General features: G+C 42.7%; 1 protein-coding gene and 1 pseudogene across 3 annotated transcripts in view; one reads left to right on the plus strand and one right to left on the minus strand.

Moving 5' to 3' along the window:
- LOC148899462 (tetratricopeptide repeat protein 28-like) overlaps positions 1-21,977 on the plus strand; it is a 234,124-nt gene that overhangs the window by 157,422 nt on the left and 54,725 nt on the right. The window lies entirely within an intron of this gene.
- LOC148899463 (general transcription factor II-I repeat domain-containing protein 2A pseudogene) lies at positions 1,547-2,673 on the minus strand (annotated as a pseudogene).

The raw sequence follows: 21,977 nt of genomic DNA on the forward strand, positions 1-21,977 counted from the left end.
GCTCCTCCTTTTTTATTTATTTCACTGTTGTTAATGAAGAAGATGCTATGTAGTGTGTGTTTTGGTGTGTATCTGTATAATAATTGGAGCCACTGTCAATGCGTGCATGGGCACGTTTTCAACTTCATCACCATTCAGAGGCTTAGCATGATTTGAGTAGCGCGATAACCCGAAGAGTTAATGATGAGAGATGCTGTCGCTCCACAGAGCCAATCACATGTTACTTTCGGATGGCATGCGGAGGCTTTGTCGATGTTTTGTGTGTGTGCTGGTATGCGCTGCGTTACTTGAGATGTGTGGGAACATACACGATAGGATTTTTTTGCATGATAATGTTCATACAATCACTTGTAAACACCATTAGAGTAGTTGTAATTACATTCTGTTAGAGCTTGACTTCTTAGGGTTTAAGAATAAAGTAATAATAATAATAATGCATTACTTTTTAAGGGACTTTCAAAGCTCTCAATGACACTTTACAGTCACAGACAAGCATAGGTACTATAATAAATAAAATACAATCACAAATAGAATGCAATAAATAAAATACAATTATGAATAGAAACAAGAGAGAGAGAGTTACACAGAAAATGCAATTTTAAATAGGTGGGTTTTGAGATGGGACTTGGAGGTGGTAAGAGAATCAATGTTACGAACGTTGGGAGGAAGTGAGTTCCAAAGTTTGGGGACAGAGCAGCTGAAGGCTCTGTCACCCATCGTGCTGAGACGGGCGGGGGGGCACAGAGGTGGAGGGAGGAAGAGGATCTGAGGGAACGAGAGGGAATAGAAATTTGAACAAGGTCAGATAGGTATGGGGGGGAAACGTTATGGATAGCTTTAAATGTATAACATAAAATGTAGAAAGTAAACGCAATATGTATACCGCTTCATTATTCTAGTGGCAGACTGACAGATAGCTCAAGCATTTGCTTTAGTTCAGGGCTACATGATGTGCTGTGGGGGCACTCCAGGGAACAGTGACAGGATTAATGACTCTGTTAGGGTGACAGCATATCTCCAATTCATTTTCAAGTGTTATTGGAGTTCGCTGTGGCTAGCTTTTCATCAGTGCTGAGCAGATAAAAGGGACATTTCCAGTGTTGTCTTTGTATTGCTACACAGTTTGTGGATGCCTGCGGTTCCAGTGAGATGCAAGCAATGGCTTTATGGCTGTTGTATGGACTATGTCACAATCTTACATTCTCAAAGATGATGAGTTTTGTAGGGGCTTGTCTCTAGTGCAGGGGTGGGCAATTAATTTTTATCATCATTATATAATTTTTATCAGGGGCCGCATGAGAAAGCTGAATTGTGTCAGAGGGCCACCAACTTTCTTTCATTGTAAATTCTCAAATTAAATATTTTGAATAGCTGGTACTGATAATCAGAAGAATAAAGCACTCTGTAAATATTTATATTAGGTTATGTGAAATTGTGGTGTATTGGTTAAATAAGAAAAACAATTACTGAACCAGTGCAATTTATTTTTAACTTGTTAATCTCCGCAAACAATAACTTGTAATGTTTTCCACCTCATGTTACCTCTTCAGTGAGAATAATCCAGTCTGTTCTGGGCATTGAACTCTGGTGGAAAGTCTGAAGTGGCTATCCGAAGGACAGCTGAGAGGTGGTCATCAGTCATAGAGGATCTGTGTTTGGATTTGTTGAACTTCATAACTGAGAATGTCTGTTCACAATGATAGGTAGATCCAAAGAGGACTAGGCTCCTCTGAGCATGCCTCCTCAGGTGTGGAAAATTCTCCTCTTTGAGGACGGAGTAAAAGTCCAGCAGTGAGACTGACTTGAAGTGATCTGCCAGAAGTGTGTCAGACTGCAGATCAATGAGTTCCATCTGAACTTCACTTGGTGCATCATCCACACTGCAGTTGAAGGGAGAAGAAACCATGTGAATTTCACTATCAAGAGTTTTGAAATCTTGAAATCGCCTTGAAAACACTGCATGCAATGCTTCTAACGTGATTGAGTACTTTTGGAGGTGATCACCTGATCTTTTGGCTTCCTTAAGTGTTGGCAAGTGGGTCAGAATGTTGACCTTCACTTGGCTTGAGAGAAGCTGCAGTTTTCTCATGAAAGACTTCACTGCACTGTACATCTCATGCACAAAAAGGCCCTTGCTCTGCATTTTGACATTTAGTTCGTTCATTAGTGCAGTAACATCCACAGCGAAGGTCTGCCAACCAGTCATTATCTGAAAGTTCTGGGACGTCATGACCTTTCTGAATACAGAACTCCTGAATCTGGTCTCTCAGGTCCCAGACACTTTTCAGAACCTTGCCAAGGCTGAGCCACCTAACAGTGCAGTGATAGCTTATGTCACCATGTTCAGCCTCATTTTCCTCCAACAAAGCAACAAACTGTCTGTGATTTAAAGCTCTCGCTCTGATAAAATTAAATATTTTAGTGACAGCATCAACGACATGTTTCATTTTTAACACTGTCTTACACAACACTTCCTGGTGTATGATACAATGCAAAAATGTCAGTTTCTGATCAGGGTTCATTTCTGTCACTTTATCCTGCATTCTCTTTAAAAGTCCAACATTTTTCCCGGTTAGATTTGGACTACCATCTGTTGTCACACCTGCAAGCTTGTCCCATTTCAGTCCTAACATGGCCATACATGCATTTACCTCTCTGAACTGTCACGGTTTGCGAGGTGGTGATGGCGGGTGCAGATCCCAAAAAGCAGGGAGGAGGGAGCAGGAGGTTGTTTGACAAATTGTATTAAAATAAAGGTCAGCAGGAACAAAATGTAAAACATCAAAATCATCTGAATGGAAAAAATACAAAGTATCAAAGGAAGACCAAAAGTAAAAGTCCGCCAAGATTAAACAAACACATACACAATGCATGCAGCATACAAGCAGCAAACAATGAACCGACAACGGATGGTCATGCCGGGTGTCCTTTTAAGTGTCAGTGATTATAACGACCAGCACCTGCGAGGCTGCCGGCAGGGCTGACGTCGCTACCCGCTGGTCGCCAATCTGATCGGGACGACCACCACCTGTGCAGGTGCAGGCGGGGCCGACAGCGCCCCCCGTTGGTCGCCAACCAGATCATGACATGAACAAGTCATTACCAGTGGTTGTCCCTTTATTGACTGCATGGCTGCCAACTCCTCCGTGATTTGAAAGTCTGCGGTTATCCTACGTAAGAAGATGAGCAGCTGGGCGGTGTCACGTACATCGCAGCTCTCATCCAAAGCCAGAGAAAAAAAGTCAAAGTCGGCCGCTCTGTCCTTCAGCTGAAGCTCTAAGTTTCCCGCGATGTCCTCAATCCGCCTCGTTACAGTGCTTCGGGAGAGTGAAACATTCTCAAACACGCCCTTTTTCTCTGGGCACATCAGCGCAGCAGAGTCCAATAAACCAAACACTCCTTAATAAACTCTTCGTCGGAAAATGCCCTACTTTTTCTGGCGATTTTGTGAGAAATTACATAACTTGTCCTGACGGCTGCATCTCTGGGAGTGTGAAGTTTAGTGAAACATCCTTGTTGGGTTTGTAGTTTTGCAAGGAATGCATCAGACACCCTTGCACGCTCTTCACCAGACAGATTTCTGTATTTAGCTTCATGCTTGGTCGTGTAGTGGCGATTCAAATTATATTCTTTAAACACAGCAACCTGTGTACCACAGACTAAGCACACTGCTTTACCTTTAATTTCTGTAAAGAAATATTTGGCAGTCCATGTCTTGTTGAAAATACGGCATTCGTTATCAACTTTTCTTTTCTTGGGGGGTGCCGACATCTTGAGCCTTGAGGGTAACCTGGCGAACAGAATCGCCTTCACTCACTTCCGTGTATACACGTAAGACTCTCGCGTATATACACCTAAGACGTAGAGTCTACGTCGTGCATACGTAATGACCTAACGCTTTTCAAAATAAAAGGTAAATCATTTTTTTGTTTAATTTATGGCGTTTATGATTGGCCTCACGCGGGCCGGACAGGGACGTACAAAGGGCCGGATGTGGCCCGCGGGCCGTAATTTGCCGAGGTCTGCTCTAGTGTGTACTCAACTTGTTTATTGTGCGCCATGTATACAGCAGTGACGTGCAGTCAGGGGAGGCAGGTGAGGCTGTGCCTCACCTGTCATCATGGCAATATCAAATGACAAAATAAATTAAACGGTTATATTTATTTAGTCATTTGTACTTTAATGTTCTTTTCTATTTAACGTCATCATTTTTGGACTGTATAGCTCACAAACGGTGAGGGATGAATGTAAATCTCCTGGACAGCTTGTCAGCTTTTTGGCCAAGAAGGCTCTCATTGAAACTATTCCTGAAGCGACAAAGTTGCTGCATCTCGTGCTCACTGTTCCAGCTACGACAGCATGAGTGGAGCGGTCATTCTCAGCACAAAAGACTGAAAACATACAGTCGGAACAGGACTGATCAAGGACGACTTTCTTCACTGGCAGTGATCTCCATTGAGACAGAGAGACTTGCACTTCATCTATAAGTAAAGATAACATGATAATAACGTTTTTTTTTAATTCTTTTTTTTCTATGCTACAGTTTGTATACAGCATATAAATTATACTGACATGACATTTTAAACAAAACACTTTAACTGTTGCCAATCAAATGATGAATAAGCTACTCTGTGGAGTTCATATTTGTAAATCTGACTGTGATGACATCAGTGCCTCACCAGCCATGAACCTCACCGCACGTCACTAGTATACAGTACACAGCAATGCACTTGCTGAAAAACATTAAACAGAATAGTGATCAATTGAGTTTCTATGTTGAGGTCGTAATAAAACTATGTTGCCTTTGTGAGGTACTTGGTTCACAAAGAAACAAATTCCTTTCCAGATTGATTTTTTGATTAAGGAAGAATAATGCTGTCCCTATTATTAAATATCATCATTGTTTATGTTGTTGGCTCACAATCATAATTATGTGATGTTTTTCTATGCTTTGCACAACTCGAATTTGGAATGAGTGAAGTGCAAATTTAGGTAATTGTTTTATGAAGAATTTAATACTTAAGCCACAAAGCCATCTGCCCATTGCCAATACTGCCGCTCATGTGACATTTTAGAGACTTCTTACACTTCACAAGAAATTAGGCCTCATCAGTTTCAGGCAACAGATGTCAAACGAGTCATGCCATGATTGCTGATGTTGGCTCCATTATATTCCCTTCTGCTTTCCTTTCACATGTTGACTCCCTTTGATTGGTCCTTCCAAATCTGATGGGCTAAGCATATAGTGTGGCAGTGAAACTTGCATCCTGCCTTGCAATGCCAGTGCAAACATAGCCTTGATTGCTCCATTCCACCAATGTGACGAAACCAATGAAGCGCACTCGAAATCACACTCGCATTTTCTTCGTTCTCTTGCGGCTGATATAAAATGAGCTAGATTTGTGCTTGTAATTGCTGCTTTGAAGCGACTGACTGTAGTCCGTTTTCGCAAACCATACAGTTTCCTCGTGACACTCTCCAGTGGAGAGAGTCAGTTAGAGGCAACTGTTCCTCCAACACTGGTCAATCCCAGAGCTTACGTTACGTGACTTTGAGACACCTGGTGTTGTCGAAACATCTGCCCTTTAATTCTAAAAATATCCCTGCATGAGCATTTGGTAAACATTTCCTTCATTCTCTGCCAATTACATTTAACAGCAGCAAAGTTATGAAAGGGATGACAGTAGAAAAACAAAATACAGGAGCTGCTGGAAATGCAGCCACTCTCGCGGCGTGCCTAACAAAACAACACTTTCACTTTGTGCATCTACTGTAATTCTATTAGGATTTGGTGGCTTCTCTTCCCGCAGAAGTTAAAGTAGCTTGGATAAATGTGTGATTTTTCTGGGCCCAGGTAACTCCATTTTCTGGGCGCAGGCATTTCAGGTAGGTCAGGTGATGTGCCAACGTAATTTGTGGTTGAGGGTCTGCAACCATCACTCTTTCACAATGTCTTCTATTATGCCAAGGGCAAGAGATACAATCAGAGTCCCCACCAGCAAGTATTTACCCCGCCTGTCAATCAGAGTCCCGTGGTGTACGCTTGCAGCCAGAGGCAGCGCTGGCAGGTGTCCAGTATCGCCCAGAAACCATGTCTTGAAAGCCAGCCATTATTTCCTGGTCACCTCTTCTTTTTTATCTGCGCCAAACCTTTCTCTACAACTTGACTCATACTTCCTCTCCTACGGGGGACCATTTTCATCCTCTTTTCTACCTGTTAGCAGAATATTACCAGCAAAGCAACTGCAGAGCTTTGCTGCATGCGTGTGGCCTGAAAGCACATACAGTATTTTATCCTCCTGTGCAAGCAACCCTGCTTGATATTTAAAATTGGGAAATAGTCCACTCCACACCTCTATCCCGGCATATAGTTCTTATATGGCAAATATAAATGAATGTCACAGGGATTTAGTTTTCGATCGTATTCTGCAAGACTTCAGGTCATGTTCGTAAAGCTGTGTCACAGTAGGAGCTGCTGAAAGGCACGGTTTGCCCAAGCAGGGGTGTGATATGTGTGCACATGTGAATAATGTGTTTGCTTGTGTAAAACCCAGCAGTGACATCCTCTTTTCTTTGTCAGACATGTTTTCTCTACTTGGCGACAAAGCGAAGCGTTTGATGATGGTAAAAAAAGGGTTATACTGCTATAGCTCGGACATGCCCACAGTCCATGGAGTAATGAGGCATAATGGCGCTTTGGTGGTGGTCCCCGTTGCCATCAAGTGCCACCAAGTCCAGGTGTCGAGCACATACTCTACTGGGTGTTTCAAGTTGCCCACGTCACGGTCATTGCCCACAACAATCGACCAAGCTTTTAATTACATTTATTGAATTAAAGCCCCAAGGGGATTTGTACTTTAACGTTCTTTTCCATTTAACTTCACCATTTTTGGATTTTTTTTTCAAAATCACTGAATTTTCCCATTTACCGTTCAAATACTAAGTGGAGACGAGCGTTGAGGCAAGCCTCACCATGGATTGCGCAATGACTATGCTAACTCTGCTGGCTTGCTCTGCAGTGAGCTTGCTCTGCATATCGCGATTACAGTGTTCAAACACTTTTAGTATATGAACTAAATGTCTCCACTTTAGCTGGTGTATATAATGTACAGTCACTGTACATTATAAACACTGTACAACAGTGTTTATTTTATTTGCCATTTGCGCCAGCCCGGAAGTATTTTTATCAAAACTGTTTGCATAGGTGAGGCAAAAGTTCTCCTGCCGCATGACGCTGGTGATTACAGAGATAGACTGCAGAATAATAGTATTAGTGAGAGCAAGCTACAGTAAACAGTTAGCAAGTTAAGTGCAACCATCCAGTCATTTTTTCGTGTTGCTTGGCCTTATTTTCAGAGTGGAGGATAACATATTTAAATTGAAAGAAATAGAGAGACTTTTAAAACTGAAGAAATATAACGAAGGCTTCTACAAAGAAGGTCTAGTTGCCTTTCTTCAGAAGAAGCAGCGCATAGACTTCATTTACAAATAAAGCTAACACGATAATAACGTTCTCTTTTTAATTCTTTTTTTCTATGCTACAGTTTATCTAAGGAATGCTGACATGCCATTTTAAAGAAAACATGTTAACTGTTGCCACTCAAATTGTGAATAAGCTACTCTGTAGTAATAATAAGTAATAATGAAGTAATAATAAATCTGACTGTGATGACGTCAATGCCTCACCAGCCAACCTGGTGTCTCTGAAGTGGTTGGCGATCCTCGGTCGATGACATGATCAAAAAAAATTACATTGGTTTGATCTTACTCATGATTTGTTGTTTCTCTGAAATCCACTATCTTGACTAGTTTGGGCTTTGGAGAGCTATTCTATGCTGAAGCTATAGGTGCACACCCCAAATGTCCTACACCTCACCGCACGTCAATGGTCAATACCAAAGTTGGGACTCCCACTGTATTTCTAGAAATTGTACTGACATAATAATAATAATAATAATAATAATAATAATAATAATAATAATAATAATAATAGAGTTTGCATGTTCTCCCCGGACCCGCGTGGGTTTTCTCCGGGTCCTCCGGTTTCCTCCCACACTCCAAAAACATGCATGGCAGGCAGATTGACCACTCCAAATTGTCCCTAGGTGTGAGTGTGAGAGTGACTGTTGTATGTCTTTGTGTGCCCTGTGATTGGCTGGCAACCAATTCAGGATGTCCACCGCCTCGTGCCCGAAGACAGCTGAGATAGGCTCCAGCAACCCCCGCAACCCTAATGAGGAATAAGCGGCACGGAAAATGAGATGAGATGAGATGAGAATAATATATTTAATTTCTAACCGCCTTTCAAAACTCTCAAGGACACTTTACAGTCACAGAATTTTTTTGTGTGGGTGAGCAGCGGCATCCATTTGCGCCAGCCCGGAAGTAACACAGCAGCAAAATTATGAAAGGAAAAGGAAAGGAAAGAAAGAAGTAGAAAAACAATACGAAGATGGAAAGGGTCTCACCGCATTTCACCGCATTTTTCATTTACAGCACCAAAGTTATGAAAGGAAGAAAGTAGAAGAACAAAAAGTGTAGGACATTTGGGGTGTGCACCTATAGCTTCAGCATGGAATAGCTCTCCAAAGCCCAAACTAGTCAAGATAGTGGATTTCAGAGAAACAACAAATCATGAGTAAGATCAAACCAATTAAATTTACTTGATCATGTCATCGACCGAGGATCGCCAACCACTTCAGAGACACCAGGAACCTGTGACGTGGGATTCAGACCATCACAGACTACAAGCCCTCTCCACAGACCTGCGAGAACTCCACCACTCTGCTGAACCAGCGGAATGACTTCTTCGCCCGCTTCGAGGCAGACAACAGCACTCCAGCACAGAAGACCCCACCACCTCCCGGCGACTAGGTGCTGACACTGTCCCAGGACAGCGTGAGGCGATCCCTCAGAGGGACCAACGCACGCAAAGCCCCGAGTCCCGACGCCATTCCTGGCCGTGTCCTGAGAGACTGCTCTAAGGAGCTCACAGATGTCTTCACGGACTTCAACACCTCTCTGGGCCAGAGTGTTGTGCCCAAAGATGATGGTGGTAGCTCAAAGCTACCACCATCATCCCGGTCCCAAAGAAGTCGCCCCCCCACCTGCCACAACGGCTACCGCCCGGTCGCACTCACTCCCATCCTCATGAAGTGCTTCGAGCGGCTAGTTATGAACCACATCAAGGTTGACCTCCCCCCCAACCATGACCCTTTCCAGTTTGCATATCGGCCCAACTGCTCGACCGATGATGCCATATCCACTGCTCTCCACACAGCGCTCACCCACCTGGAGACCAGAGACTCCTACATCAGAATGCTGGTCATCCCCCAACAGCTCACCGACAAACTGAGCAAACTGGGGATCAGCACCTCCCTGTGCAACTGGCTGCTGGACTTCCTGACGGGGAGACCACAGGCAGTCAGAGTTGGAAGCAACACCTCCAGCACCATCACGCTGAACACAGGGGGCCCCCAGGGGTGTGTGCTGAGCCCTCTCCTCTTCACTCTGCTCACACATGTCTGCTCACCATCATCACCCAGCTCCACCCTCTTCATAAAGTTTGCGGATGACACAACTGTGGTGGGCCTCATCAACAACGATGAGGAGACAGCCTACAGGGACGAGGTCAGCCGCCTGGCCTCAAGCTCAAAAGAGTTGGAGCCCCGACCCCCATCACAACCTCCTTCTACCGCGGTACCATCGAGAGCATCCTGACCAGCTGTATCACCGTGTGGTACGGCACCTGCACCGTGTCCTGCCGTAAGACTCTGCAGCGCATCGTGAGGACTGAGGACAGCTGAGAAGATCATTGGTGTCCCCCCCCCCCCCCCTCTTCAGGACATTTACAACACACGCCTCACCCGCAGAGCTGGCGATCCCACCCACCCCTCCCACAGCCTCTTCAGCCTGCTGCCACCGGGGACTGCGGAGTCTCCGAGCCAATACCAGCAGGCTCAAGGACAGTTTCTGCCACCAGGCAGTCCGGAGACTCAACTCCCTCCCAGCCCTGCCCCCCTGCCCCTTCCCACTGCCACACTCACCGAACTCTGAGTACACACTACATGCTGTACTATCATCCTGAACTCTATTTTTTTCTGACTCATTTTTTTTCTGCAAGACCTCACTTCAACACTTTTTTTTTGTTTTTGCATGACTACATTACGTCACTTTATATACGACACTACCTCACTTTACATACGTCACTACCTCACTTTACATACAACACTACCTCACTTTACATTCAGAAATTACATGTATTGTCTGTTGTCAATTGTATGCCTTTTTTTAGCCACGTTATAAGTGCTTTGCACGCTGGGTCTAAGAGGACATTAATTTCATCTGTGCTGTATGTCATGCATATTAGCATATTTGACAATAAAGCTGACTTTGACTTTGACCATTTATTTTGTCACAATACAACTGTATTGTGACAAATTCATTCAATCAAGACTGATTTTCCAATTCAACGTGTTTTTCATTCCAGTGCTAATTAATGAGATTTTTTGTAGCATCTGCATCTCATACATCTAATAAATCAAAAAAATGAAGGAAAAGCCCAAGAGACCTGTCATCTTAAATTGATAATGCCACCATGAACAACGAAGAACCTCTCCCCAGGCTGACTCATGTGAATGAGAAAAAAAAGTAAGCTCTCTAAAATTACAGTATAGACAGGGAGACTGTGTGATTTGACATTTTCAAAAATCATGTCATAAGGATAAAAGTGAGAATTGTTGAACTGATATTGGTGATAGGATGTATTTCCTTTTCTTTATGTTTATTACAAATGCAGTGACAATCCAAGTTGGAGTTCATGTTTGCACACACTTCAATACAGATCATTTGACTTTTTGAATGTATCGTCATCTTTCCTTTGTTAAGATCATATTTATTTCCTGGAAATCTCGTTTAAACACAGGTTACTGTTCCTGAATGGATTAGAGGCAGAGTATCTCCTTTTGAACCGTGAGGTGCTGACACTGGCGTCATTTTTTTTTTTCATTGTGTCAGCATGCTCCGAGCAAATGCTCTGCTGTAGATCAATATGATCTTGCTCTCTTAAACCTTCACCTCTGTAACTTTATCTCTATCCTCCTCTCCTCATCTCTCCTATCCTCTCTTTCCTTTCCTTTCTCCAAGCTTAAAAAGTCTTCTTGTCACAGAAAAAAGTGGTGCAGTATGTCCGACCTGATTTGTCCAGCTATTTGTGGTGTGAGGGACTGTGCCTCCCATCCACGGGCTGCCAAAATATCCTTGAATGACCAACGAGTACAATGTCCTTGGTTTGACTGCCTGGTTTCCTGCTGAACTCTGTCGGACGAAGCTGAGGCCCTGCAAGCTGTGCTTTATTTGGCACTCTGTCGACTCGAAGCATAACAAAAGCAAGTTGGATTCAAGGATAGGGAGGTTAGAATGCTTACTTTCTTTTATAAATGTAACTATTATTGGTTTTATGTCGGTCCAATGATCCAGATTTTGATTTATTGTTTAGAACTCTACATATATCAGTGTCTGAAACTCATGACAAAAAGTTAGCGGACACCCGAGCAGACAACTCTGAAAAGTTGCGTGCCCAGCCATAAAGTTGAAACAACTTGAAACACAATAAGACGACTAATCAAAAAAAAAAACATTGTTGCGAAGTATAAAGGATTTTTTAAATTAAGGAAGTACCTACCCCGCTTAATTTATAATAAGTATCTCTTGCTTAAGATTTTGCTCCAGTTGTCGTTTGTCGTCATGGTGCACAATGCAATGTTTGCGTTGCGTTGTCTGCTCAAAGCCACGTGGCCTCCTCTTTCTAAGTGGCTTTCAAAATTCTCAAGTACTTGTACTTGAAAGTTTCGAAAGCTTAGATAGAAAGAGAAGTCCACGTGGCTTGTAGCGGTTCGCTTGTAGCTTTTGCGTCATTGAATAAAACAAACGTTTGATTTGAAAATAATCTTTTGATTTGAAAGTTGTACGGGCAACGTAAAAGTTGTATTTAAGTTATATATCTCATCTCATCTCATTTTCCGTACCGCTTATTCCTCATTAGGGTCGCGGGGGTTGCTGGAGCCTATCTCAGCTGTCTTCGGGCACGAGGCGGGGGACACCCTGAATTGGTTGCCAGCCAATCGCAGGGCACACAAAGACATACAACAGTCACTCTCACACTCACACCTAGGGACAATTTGGAGTGGTCAATCTGCCTGCCATGCATGTTTTTGGAGTGTGGGAGGAAACCGGAGGACCCGGAGAAAACCCACGCGGGTCCGGGGAGAACAAGCAAACTGAGGCCGGACCGGGACGCGAACCGGTGACCTCTGCACTGTGAAGCCGGTGTGCTAACCACTCGACTACCACCTTAAGTTATATATATATATATATATATATATATATATATAGTCCAGGTTATATCGATACTATTTCTATGCACGCACGGAGAAAATTACATGCAAACAGGGTCGGATATATCGATAGTCCCGGTTATATCGATATTTTTCGGCCTCCCTTGAATAGCGATATAACGAGACTTTACTGTATATATATATATATATATATATATATATATATATATATATATATATATATATATATATATATATATATATATATATATATATATATATGCGTGTGTGTATATATATATATGTATATATATATATATCACAAATGTATATGTATCACATACAAAAAATCCCTTAGGAAACCATTAAAATCCGTTCCCGGTTTTCCATAAAATATACTTTTCAACTAAATAAGCCTTAAACCTACACACAACATACCTTATTCTATGTATAATAAATGTGCTATTGTATTGTAATGAAAGAAATACACTGCACTGTATAATAAAGTCACTTTACTTACATTTGTGATGGTCATTGATGGCTTGATGGAATGGTGTTGGAGGTCCGAGGTCATTACAATACAACAGCACATTTATTATCAGAATCAGAATCAGAATCAGAATCATCTTTATTGCCAAGTATGTAGAACACACAAGGAATTTGTTTCCGGTAGAACACGCTGCACTAGTATCGTTGTCAAAAAAACTGCACTATACAGTATTATACATAGAATAAGGTATGTTGTGTGTAGTTTTAAGGCTTATTTACTTGAAAAGTATATTTTATGGAAACCCGGGAACGGATTATTCCCATTTTTATGGTTTCCCATGGGATTTTTTTTTTATATACATACTGTTCGACATACACACTCTGTCTGGGAACCAATTAAGTTCGTAAATTGAGGTCTCACTGTATATATATATATATATATATATATATATATATATATATATATCCTCTCAAGCGGTTAACTTGTGACCAGACCAATAAGTGGTACAATACTGGTCAATAATTACTTTGCCCTTTGCAACTTTTGTCAATGAACCCTAAAAAAATAATGAAAATAATAAATACATAAATACATAAATAAAGATTCACTCTCCCAAAGCCAAATACTACTCAGTGGAATCAGGGAATGATATTTCTGCCTCATGCTGAAGCACTCAGAGTCATTGAATCACTCAGAGTAAATGTAGCTTCTCCTAAAGGCTATGAGAGTAAAGACGTAAAGACCAAACAAGCATGATGACCCTCTTTCTGCAAGCTTAGAGACTCCTATAAAGTGGCATGCCTTGATGTTTACCTCAGAGCCGTCCTGAAATTACTTTGAAAGACCACTGTGATTTCCTTTCCTGTCACCACAAAGTCTCTAAAGAATTGATTCCTTTCTCCGGCAGTCATCACACAGCAATGCCTGTCGAGATTTGACTTCGGCACAGAAATAAGCGGCAACCCTTCGAGGCTTTGCTCTGATTTAGAGTACATTAAGATCCATTCACAGTGCCCCGCATTCCTAGTGTTCCACCACTTCAATTTTCTCCTCAACCTGAGTTTATATTCATCTGTTTATATATCAGAGGGCAAGAGGGTCTGCTTCTGTGTCAGAACAATGCTGACATCCTGTCACAGGGGACGTGTGTTGTGACAGCAGTGTGGAGTATGAGAGGGGGTCATGTGGAGGACATGTCGCCAAGAACCAGCTCAGTTACTGTCCTGCCCTCTCTTCAATTTGCTTACCTAACATTTGACCATTTCTTTCAACAGTTTTGTGTGAGAGAGAAGATCAACATCTTGAATAGAGCACTCCAATTTTCCCCCAACTGCAGTGGAGACTGTGGGATTCAGTTTGACTTTGTGGGTCTTCTGATTTCTTCACAGCAACTGTTTGCCACCAATGACTGTCGTATTGGCGCAAGGCGGAAAATATACACACAACTGCATAAATGTGGCCACACAGAAACATACTCATGCAGTGGCATAAAACCCACAGGCCTTAGCATACTCTTGTAGTAAGGACATTTGAGGGAATGCATACTGGGTCTTCAGACACCACTGTGTAGACAACCTATAGCTCAGACCAAAAAAGGCTTTTTCAAATGCCAAAGCTCCACTGCATCTTATGTGTATCATTAGCTAACCCCATCCAATTCCCCTTGCTTTTTGGTGCGGCTTTCTACATCTTGTTGCTGCTTGTACAGTAGAGGTGGGGGTAGAGGAGGGTCCTTTCGCAGGTAACTTGGAAGCTGTCGAGGATTGCCCTTACTCGTAGTTTGATTTTTCGTGACAATCACCCCTTTTGTTAACGTGCCCTGTAGAGGCTAACACAATTACAGGTAACATCCGACTTACGGCCGGTGCGACTTACAAGCACCTGTTGTTTTTAATGTTTATTTGACACCTGGCACCGCAACGCGTACGACAATTTTGGCCAGCCCGCCAGCATCTCACTCTTGCACAGCAATTGACCGCGTGATGGCACTGCAGGGGGGACTGTCACCGACGCCGACTAGAGCCAAGGTGGGTGGGTATCGGCTCTCGGGCGCGTGGGATCGCCGCATCGGGCCCACGGCTGGCGCCGCCACCTCCTTGAGACAGTTTGTTTTGCTTCGGGGCGACGTGGCAGGTCGGCACCGCAGATGGCCGCGAGGTCGGGCCGCGAGGTCGGGCCGCGCGTCGGTGCGGAGAGCAAGGTAAGGCTGGGGAGAGGGCAACCGGTAGAACACCGCCCGGCCGCCCCCGTGGCATCCGAATCAGGTCATTTGCAAGTCATTTAGCACCAAGTCTCTATTCAACATTTTGAATGGATTTCGACACACGACCATTTTGACTTAACGACCGTTTGTTTGGAATGGAACTCGGTCATAAGTCGGATGTTCTCGGTATCGAGCTTTAGGCTCTCTAGCATATATATGCCTTTGAGATGGAGGTTGCACAGGTCACAAATGAAAAAGTGTCTGCTGTAGTATCAGTATGTAGTCGCTGTCAGTCAATCAGATTAGTTCCGATGATTGATTTGAGAAATTGTTTAACAGCTAATGGTCAGTGTGGTCATAAAATGTTCTTCAAAAATAGGTCTGTGTGAGCTCTCAGTCGTACAGAAGAGAAGAAACTTTCTTGGATAAGAAGCGAAATGTCCGACACCTTCAAAGAAGTACAGATGACGGCTGAAGAAACCTCTTCATCTTCAAAAATAGTTAAAGCTCAGGGATTTTTTTTATCTACAAGAAGATATAACCAACAGGAATATTATATTTGAATCAGGGAATGTGAGTATGCCCTTATTTGTGTGAATGTGTGTTTAAGAGAGCACTCAGCCACAGCTGTACCTACCCTCGCTTGGCAAAGCACAACATTCCCCTGCTTAAAAAACAGAAGGTTTTGATATGGCTGAGTGAGTGTCATTTGGCCAATTTAATTGTGGCTCCTGTGGGATCCATACCCAAGCATCTGACCGGGAAAGAGAATGAAATATAAACATGTAAAGCCAGATGAATATTTTACTATCTCTCTCGCCGCCCCTAGCATCCAGCAACATGCCTTCTTAATCTAACACCGCTTTTAGCCGTCATGATTTTATATAAGCTTATGTTGTTGGTACTGTATGCATGCACAGGCAGAAATGTTCGTCCGTGCCAGTTTTGGAGCATTGTTGATCTGGGCTGTTCTGTGCTCATTACATTGATAGAGAGATGTTTCCTTTTACAGTCCAGATGCATTTGTAGCAGGGAAACCAGATGTGAGGACAGCCACAGCCCGGGGATGTATTTAGCATTCTCTCTTCTCATTCTTCAAACACAATCTTTTATCTGCCCCGCTCCTTCCCATTGCCCAACTCCCCCATCCACTCCCACTAGCATTCACCACCAGCTAGCTGCTCATGCTGCTGGAGTCTAGCTTGTTAAGGGAAACACTGGTGCATGGTCCTCCTCCTTCCTTCTGCAGTGCCTTTTAATTAACCAGCTGGCTGTCTGTGTGTGCGCATGTGCACATATACTTACAAATACATCTGTAAATTCAAATTGTGGGGATTCACCACCCACAAATCTTTAGATTTTATGGATTTCTTTTTTTTATAAGGTTTGGCGAGTTGTGGTTAAGCTCCGGGAAAATGATTGTCTGCTACCGTCACGTCCTCTGTATTGATGGAAACACTGAATTGTGTGTGCCCTTCCGGGGGAATACAATACAATGTGATGTAATAATTCCAGTCACATAAGACAAAAATATTCAGTCTTAATTGATTAGCAGATGGTTATGTGATTTACCGTTGTCTCCCCTTAGCAGACATTTCTTGAATATAAAAGCACTTGCTCCCGTTTATTGGATTGGATTACCCTTTTTTAGTCTCACAGTGATTAAATTCACATTTCACAGCAGCAAATTGATGAAAGTACAAGGAAAGGAAAGGTAAAAGTAAAACAACAAAATACAAGAACAGCTGTAAAGGCAGCCACTTGAAGTCAAAACTCCCAAAAAACGAAATCACAAGTAATGCGACACAACATAAAAGACACAGACATTCATTCATTCTTAAGCACTTTCTGCACAATCTTTGTTGTATGTGGCAGTTCTAGATGAAAGGGGAGAGGATCAAAGCGTCTTTTTCACCAGTGGATCAGAGATGTCATAGTTAAATGTGCACGTCTACTACAAGCTAAATGTTGAAAGCAAACACATGCCGTAGCATCCATTGACAAAAAGAGATTGTCTAACAACTGAAACGTTTCCTTGGGAGTTTTTATTATTATGTCCTGTTCCACGTAAATCCACTTCAATTCGAAGCCGCGACAGTTCCACATACGCTGACGCTCATTTCTTCTCATTGTGGGCTCCTCAAGCCTTGCATCCATCCAGCCTCAGACTGTCCAACAGCACCAACCTCTCCACTGCATGAAGTTGGCTGTGGGCTGTGAAAATGCTGCCCATTACAGGCGCAAAAAAGCACAATCACTCCAGAACTGTTCAGCGATGATAGTCAAATGGCACTGACATTGATCCCAAATCAAAAACAGTGCTGGCATATTCGTGCTGCTGAAAAGGTGCAACCGCTCAGCAGTCTCCTCATTGATGAATGTCATGGCCAAAAATGCTGAATAACAATCCGTATCCATTCCACAAGACGCACAACAACACAAAGTGACAAAAGAAAACAAAAAACAAACAAACAAAAAGCAAGGCTTGTGAGAGCACTTGCGGATGGCTGTCTACTCGGGCCCCATCTTGGACTTCTTTCTTCTTTATGCATACATAAATGCATTTTAACTAACTATTTCAGATCAAGAGTCATTTCATTTTTGGTTTACATAAAGCAAATAATAAAAACACACAATATCATCCATGACTTCACAATAACTTTGCAAAGCTGCAGCATCCAGAAGAATTGGATTTTTATTATGGTGGGGAGCTGAATAGTCTTTTTTTAGTTTTTTTATCATTTTATTCTATGTCCAGGCAACCCAGACCAAGAGGTGACACCCTCCCCCCTGTTCATAGTCATTATATTTTATAGACTGCAAGGGGATGATATATTCAAGCAGCGCTGCTCACCCTCAACCTGGTGTACTACTCTCAACTCAACGTGTTTACCTTTTATCAACGCATATGGTGATAGTAATGCCGTCATTTCCCAAGACAATCTACAGTAAGAACAATTTATTGCCATGGCAACTGCAGTTGTCCTGTGAGTGCTACTCGTCGATAATTATCACCTTGGACGAATATCAAAACGAAGGAGGTGTATCCCCCTTCCCTTCAAAGGGATTGATATATCCAGCAAGTAAAAGTGTCTCAGCCTAACTCGAGTTAGCCATAAACTGCTGTCCAGTGTGAGAAATAAAACACACAACGGGGACTCAAGAGTCACAGAACACATACTGTCAATAGCAGTTTTTTCATCACATAAGAGGGTAATCATTCTAAGTACGATTCATTACCTCTTGCACATTCTATGAAAGCAACCATTAGTCTAATGTTCGACAGCGAATAAACATACTTAGAAGAGGAGTTTATGGATGACAATGCGGAACAGATCTTATGCCATTCTCCTTGTCAGGAATAAGAAATAGTCTTGTCGGGGTTGTAATTAACATGGGATCAACCCACCCATAAAATCTCCCTTTGCATTTGTTACTTCCAGTACATCCAGTTTACCTTTGAATCAAGAGAGCCTCAGTGAAACCCATGTTATCTGAGAATCGGGTTTTTCAATGAAATCAGATCACAGTGGATTTTGAAAACACAAGTACATACACACACTTTATTTAGTCATGCGTTCTTAAGTAATTGCTGAAATGAATAGTTACTTTTATTACTGAAATAAATAATGAGCACACCACGATCCCTTAAATAAGTCATTCTCAAAAAGTGAGGCTGGGGTAACACACTTGGGGTGTTCAGTGTGATAGAACTTCTTTCCCTTACTGCAATCGAGATTGAAAACTTTTTTTCCCCTTACTACGATCTAGATTGTAATGTAATTGCACTTCCACCGCAGTAGATGGTGGTGGTGCTCCCATTTTTAGTATGTGCGCAGGGCAGTACTGCACTGCCGCCACACCCCCATGGCCCAAGTATTAGCTCTAAGGTGTTGCTGTTGTTGTCTATGTTACACCTAGTATGTGCACTCACAGCACAGAACGGGGGCTATCACGTGCAGTGAACAAAGCCTTAAAGGACAACCGACGTCTCCGGACAAGTTGTGTCCACAATTTGTAAAATGGCTTCAAATGACTTCTACTGAGCGTATTTTACAAATCTTCCACCGCATATAGCTATATTTAACGTTTTAAGACTCGCTCTGAATATTCAGGAAGTCTTGGTTTTGAGTTGGTGACGAGTCCGTACGCAACGTCATGAAAGGACCGCCCCCTGACCGTAAAAAAGATGCATTGTAGCATCCTTCCATCACGTCAATGTATTTTGCTGTACATGTTTGGTCTGGGAACCGTGTTGCACCCAAAAGCCGCCAGAAGAGGGAGTCCAAGCTCCATATAAGGACTTTATCAGCCTGTGGAAGCGGAGGTGGCCACTGGAGGTCGCCATTTTGTGCCTCTTTTCTGATGATCCATTGTTGCCCCAATGTTGCCTCAAAAAGGCATGGAATAAATTCTTTAATCGATTGCAAACATGTATGCTTTCCTCTTCAGGACTATTTGAATCATATTCATAACTGGATGTGTAACAAGAAAGCATATTCTCCGAATTTGAAGCCATTGTTTGGATTCTCCAGCAATACAAAACGTATTGGCGTGATGTCACGAACTGGGGGCGGGACTTTCTGAAAATGCCCAATTCGCAGCTCTATTTTGTCACGTCCACTCGAGGCGTAGCGACAGGACTCGAGGGACGACGGAAGGCGGTAAGGGTCGGATCCAAAATACACGGTGGAGACAGTGATTCCAAGAAAAAAGAGTCTTGACTGAGGCAAAAAGTCACGAACAGAAAAATCAGGCAAGGAAGAGAGCAACGACTAGACAGACCTGCGTGCGGAGGGATGACGGGGAACTTCCTGCAATACACCGACCGTAAGGTAAGTGTGGCTTTTATAGCCAGAAGGCACACTTAGGGAAATGGGGGACAGGTGCGCGAGTCGGGAGAGCCAGGAAGGGAGGGGCCGTCTCAGGAGCAGCGAAGGAGGAGACAGGAGGGGAGGGGCGCGCTCCTGGCGACGACGAGGATGTGACAATTTTTTTGCAGATTTTGGACACTTTAAGTCATTTTTATTGGTGTTTTTCATTTGACTAAAAATATTAGCCTGCATGTTTTGGGTATTTTAGATGCTATAAAACGTTTTTCTGACGTCAGTTAGGAAACAAATAAAATGGTGTTGGTTGTCCTTTAACAGACACAATGGAAAACATATATAACTGATTAAAATAAAGGCGGAGTAAAAAAAATGTTTAGTTATTCTATGTTGTAGGTTGATCTATATTTCTTCTTTTTTATCATGAGGTTACAAAGTTATGCAGAGGTGCACTTCAAACACGTTTATGTACGAATTATACTATTTATAGTTGATACGTCTGTGTAAGCTCTCAGTCGTACAGGAGTGGTCCATCGATGAGAAGGTTTCTTCAGCCGTCATCTGTACAAAAGTGAAGGTTTCGGACGTTTCGCCTCCTATCCAGGAGGCTTCGTCAGCGACCTAAAGTCTGACTGGTCGTATCGGCCCCATTTATATATCCCTAATGTCCAGACCTGGTGGCGCCGGACACAGCTATGATAGGTCCCTACTCTCAGGTTGGGGGGGGGCGCGGGACCCCTCCCTGTGGCCCCACTGATTGTTCCTACGTTCCTGACTAACGACTGGCCTATTACCCCCACTCCCCCCGGTATCACCTCATCAGCATAACGACCCTCATCAGCATTGCGAAAGTTGCCTAACCTGTTTTGCCTAAGCAGGCTATTGTATGAACGATCCAAATTGAACCTCACCCCACCAGACCGGTTTAATGAAGGATTTTGTTGTTTTATAAGAATCGCTTCTTTTACCCCCATTTCAAACCATCTATGTTCTTTCGCTAAGATTTTAACCTCATTGTAGTCAAATGAGTGGTTGCTAGCTTTTAGGTGCAAATGTACTGCCGATTGAGGCCCACTAGTATTATCCCTGCGATGTTGATAAAGTCTTTTTTTTTGAGAATTTGTTGAGTCTCCCCAATGTACTGCTCTTTACAATTTTCATTCTTACAATGTATGGAATAAACTACATTACTTTGTTTTTCATTTGGTAGCCTATCTTTTGGATGCACTAATTTTTGCCTTAACGTGTTTATCGGTTTGAAATAAGTAGGAATTTTATGTTGCCAAAGGACTCTTTGTAATTTTTCAGAAACTCCTGCAATGTACGGTACTGCTACTCCTCTCCTTTTAGAATCTGGAGAATTATTGGTTTCGTTCGCTATTCTTTCTTTCTGACATTTGTTGAATGACCACTGAGGGTACCCACAGTTAGTGAGTGCTCTCCTGATATGTTTTGACTCCTTTTCTCTACCTTCAGTGCTAGTTGGTATTAGTTTAGCCCTATGCTGGAGGGTTCTGATAACTCCTAGTTTATGTTGTAAAGGGTGGTTAGAGTCAAAAAGTAAGTATTGGTCAGTGTGCGTAGCCTTCCTAAAGACTTCTGTTGTATGATGCCAAAGTTTCCTCAGGTTCCAATATGAGGTCTTTGATCCTCTCTACAAACCCTGTGGTGTTCTCTACGTGATATTCAGTGTTACCAACCAACGGAGCTAAAATAGTTTTTAAATATTTGGCTACATTGTATGTAGAGGAGTCAATGCTACAAACAATGGGTCGGAGGGGGAACCCTTCTTTATGTATTTTTGGCAGGCCATAGATACATGGCGTGGCCTCTCCCGGGTATAATCTAAAATACATCTGTTTGTCTATATGTTTTCTTTTCTCTAGCTTTTGGAGACAGTCAATCATTTCTTTCTTGTATCTATTGGAAGGGTCCCTTTTTAGTTGCTCATACGTGTTAGAATCACTGATTAATCTATTTATTTTGTCTTCATAATCCAATGTGTTGAGCAGCACTGTGCATCTGCCCTTGTCTGCTGGCAAAATAGCAATATTTTTGTCTTTTTGTAGAGTAGTTAACGCCTTTCTCTCTTCTAATGTTATGTTGGACGGAGGAAGTTT

This window comes from Hippocampus bargibanti, linkage group LG04 (genome assembly GCF_051943395.1).
Source record: "Hippocampus bargibanti isolate YZ-2025 linkage group LG04, ASM5194339v1, whole genome shotgun sequence".
NCBI lineage: Eukaryota > Metazoa > Chordata > Actinopteri > Syngnathiformes > Syngnathidae > Hippocampus > Hippocampus bargibanti.